Genomic DNA, 4,218 nt, shown 5'->3' with positions numbered 1-4,218 from the left:
TCTAATCTTGCTTCCGCTCAATCCTTCTCCCTCATGAAGCCAGAGAGAGAGCTCTAAAAGTCAGGCCTCCTGGGCCACTCTCCCCTTTAATACTCTTCTGTTCAGAGTCCACCCTGTCGCATGGCCCACAAGACTGCACAGGGACCAGCCCGAGGCTTCCCTCCAGCTTCAGGTCTTGTCTGCCCTCCTCCTCCCTCTGAATTCTGCATTTGAGCCTCTTCTCTGGGCCTTTTCACATTTTGTTCCCTCTGCCTGGAACACTCTTCCAGCAACCCTTATCATCTCTTTGCTTAGCTAGCTGCCGTTCACATTTCAAATCTCAGCTGAAATTCTGATCCAGAGATTCAGTTAAATCCTTGCTGGAAATTCCCATAGCACCGTGAACAATACTCAGCACATGCTCCGCTATACTTACTGGTTTTAATACTTACTCTCCACGTCCTTGCTGGCAGGGACTCCATCTGCCTTGCTCACCACTGACTCTCAAGTTCCTTTTTAAAAAATTGTCTTTAACTTAGCTTTTATTTTCAATTTTTTTTTTTTTAATTTTTTAAAATATTTTATTTTACTTTTTAAAGTAATCTCTAGGGGCGCCTGGGTGGCTCAGTCGGTTGAGCGGCCGACTTCGGCTCGGGTCATGATCTCACGGTCCGTGAGTTCGAGCCCCGCATTGGGCTCTGTGCTGACAGCTCAGAGCCTGGAGCCTGTTTCAGATTCTGTGTCTCCCTCTCTCTGACCCTCCCCCGTTCATGCTCTGTCTCTCTCTGTCTCAAAAATAAATAAATGTTAAAAAAATTTTTTAAAGTAATCTCTATACCCAGCGTGGGGCTTGAACTCATGACCCCAAGATCAAGAGTCACATGCTCCACCGACTGAGCCAGCAAGGTACCCCAACTTAGCTTTTATTTTTGTTAAAGTTATATGTGCACACAGAGTTAAGAGAATCAAATAGTTCTATAAGGCCTATAACCCTCGTTAACTTTCCTGTTCCCCAGAGGCAACGCTTTGAAACTTTTAACATTATTTTTGTACTTTTCTTTATATTTTTAATTAACAAGCATATACTGCTACCTCTTGATTTTTCAGTTTTAAGCATCTACTGATCTCTCACAATAGATGATGGGTATTTAGAGCTCTTGCACACACTGCCCTTCTCATCACACCTGCACACATCCTGTCCCTCTATCCTTTCCTTTCTACAAGGGTTACTTACTTCTGGCTAGATCAGCATTCATTGTTTATATTATTATAGTTATGCAAATATTATTGACAACTGAGCCATGTGATTTACCATACTTCTTTTCTCTGCATCCTTTTATTTTTCCTGCAGTTAATAAATATATATGAATATTTGCTTAGTTCTCTATACGTTTATCCCTAACTGATCTCAAAACTCTCCCCAAACTATGTATCTTTCTGTCTGTATATTCAACACATTAATTTCATCTTGAAGAAGTGTCTCAAAGCCTCTGGCTCCTCCAGGCTGGGCTGGCTGACTCACAGCCCTGATGCAGAGGGGTCTCTGCCCCACTCACCGTGTGATCCTTACCACCTCTTCCTAGGCTGCACCCACCCTTTGCTAGATCCTGCATCCTTTGCTTCCTTGGTTTAAATCCTTGTTTTGATGGTGTCCTCCAGCAGTCTCCTAAGAAAAGGATAAAGGGAATCTCTGCATGTCTGAAAGAGACATCAATCATACCTGATTGATACTCCAGATGGAATCAGATTTCAAGGTGAGGATCATTTTTCCTCAGGATATGGAAGACTTTGCTTCATTTCCTTGTAGCGCCCAAAGTTGCTGTAGAAAAGTCTGATGCCTTTCTGATTCCTGATATTTTATAATGAAACCTGCTCTGTTCCTCTCTGGAGCTTTGAGCATCTTGTCCTTGCCGGTCCGATGTGCATGGGTGCAAGTCTGTGCTGGGCACTGTGCTGGGCGCTGGTGGGTCCTTTAAATCCAAAACTCATGTCCTATGGTTCAGAATAATGTTACTAAATTATTATTTTATGGTCTCTTCCCTCCAATTTTCCTGATTTTAGTTCCATGCAAGTCTTACTATTCTATTATTCTCTCGGTCTATTCTTCTAATTTTCTTATCTTTTCTCTTATTTTCCATCTCTTTGTCTTTCGGCTCTACTTCCTGTAAGATTTCCTTTTCTTTAATTCTAATGAATTTTTAATTTTTTTTTTTTTTTGCTTTCATACTAGTTAGCATTAGTTATTAGGACACACACACACACACACACACACACTTTTCAATATAGTAACCCTGTCCTCAACTGTGCCTCATGATCCCTAGCTAAGAGACTCTGTTTTATCTTCTCCAGAGAATAAAACTCCACTCTTGGAGGATGGGCATGAGAAGAGATTCAGGGATCCAATTGCTTCTTAAAAAGACTTTCAATTGATTTTTTTCTTTTATTCCTTGCTTCCACCTCCACTTCTACATGTGCTTGGTGCTGCCCATCCCAGAACCTTTTGTTCTGTGATATAATGTAAGTTGCAGTTCAGCCTTTCCCTGTGCATTTTAGGGTTTAGCTTTCTTGGAGCTGCTAAGTCAGTTATCACTTGCCTAGTTGCTATTCTGACTCCAACTTTGTTGCCATTGTCTTCTTTACCATTCTTTGTTGCAGTGGTTTTATGCCCTAAAATCAATCAATCAATCAATCAATCAATCCCTTTAACTGTCATTTCACTGGGATTTTGGGAAACAACAGGGGCCAAGGCCTACATCCAACTTGCTGTCTTTACCTGGCAGTTTATCTCCAGTTCCTAGTATATTTCTTAGCACATAGTAAGTGCCCGATACAGATTTGTTGGTTGAATTGAGTATTAGAAATACTGTCTTTCCCATCTTTGGTAAGCCAAAGATGAAAACCCTTTAAATGGAAATCTTGTTAGTTATGATGTTTACTGCATCTCAGCTTGGAGTTCACCAATTATATTGTGAACTATCTAAATTATATATTAAGCAATATTATGTGGTGTACAAAGTTGGAACCTGGGCTCCACTCACCACCAAACTGTGTGGCCTGGGACAAACTACTACCAATCGCCACACTTAGTCTGCCCTTCTGTAAAATGGGAATAATAATACTTTCTTCAAGTGTCTTCCTCAGTGCCTACAGCATGGGAAGCTCTCAATATTTGTGGTGTGTAAGAGTTCAATACCAAAGCGACAATTCTTAGAAGTCAGTGTTTTACTTAAGCTTAAAATTAGCCTTCACACTTGAATTGCAAATTGGTTCTTAATTAATGCCCGTCAGAGCAAAAATCTGTGTTTAACTTGACTTGATGATTAGATAGCGATTACAAAATCTTGTCAGCTGAGAGGCAACTACTGTTGCTTATCGAGGGTCTACAATGTGCTAGCGCCCCTCCTCGGTCAGGCCGGTGGATGTAGAACTTAAACTGGGAATTATTCGTAAGTATTTACCGTGTATGTCTTGCAGACCCCGTGCTGAGCGACCCCTCACTCACTGTAGTTTCATTACCGCCGCGCTCAGTCCCTGGCCTCTCTGTACTGGCTTGTTGCAAGGCGTCCAGGGTGGGAACCCAGACCCTTGGACTCCTCTCGCCAGACCCACCCTGGGCCAATCACGGTTGGCAGCAGGGTTCGCACAGCACATTTTGGTCTTCGCCGGTAAGTCTCCCAGCCTACCTGCAGAGAACCCCACTTCCTCCAGAAGAGAAACTAAGGTAGCGCCCTGGGAAAGCAATTCCGTGTCCTTTAAGTCCACTTAGACCCTCCCCTAGCCCCCATTCCTCTCGGTCCCCGCGACCCCCGCCCCTCGCAGGCGGGGATGGCAGGGCTTGCAGAGAGCCTCCCGGGCCCCTGCGCACAGGCAGGTGAGGGCGGGGTCCGAGGAGACGGCGTCCCGCCCCGCCCCGAGGCCCCGCCTCCCGAGGCCCCTAGGCGCGGGCGGCCGCCTCCGTCTCGCCCTAGCCGCGGAGCGCCGCCGAGCGGCTGGCGGGTGGGCACTCGCTCCGCCCCCTCCCGGCCCGCTCCGCCGGCTCCCGCCTCCTTCTCTCTCCTCCCGCTCCCGCCTCCCTCCCTTTCCGCTGCCGAGGCGGCGGGAGCCGATCCCAAGCTGACCGAATCGCGGCTGCAGCCGGGCGGCGGGCTCAGAGGAGGAGGAGGAGGCAGCGGCGGCGGCGGGGCGGGCCGCGGGCGGTCAGTCCGGCGGCGGCGGCGGCGATGCGGCGGCCCCGCTAAG

Source organism: Panthera uncia, assembly GCF_023721935.1.
Source record: "Panthera uncia isolate 11264 chromosome E2 unlocalized genomic scaffold, Puncia_PCG_1.0 HiC_scaffold_20, whole genome shotgun sequence".
Taxonomy (NCBI): domain Eukaryota; kingdom Metazoa; phylum Chordata; class Mammalia; order Carnivora; family Felidae; genus Panthera; species Panthera uncia.
Note: the sequence above shows the minus strand (reverse complement) of the source record.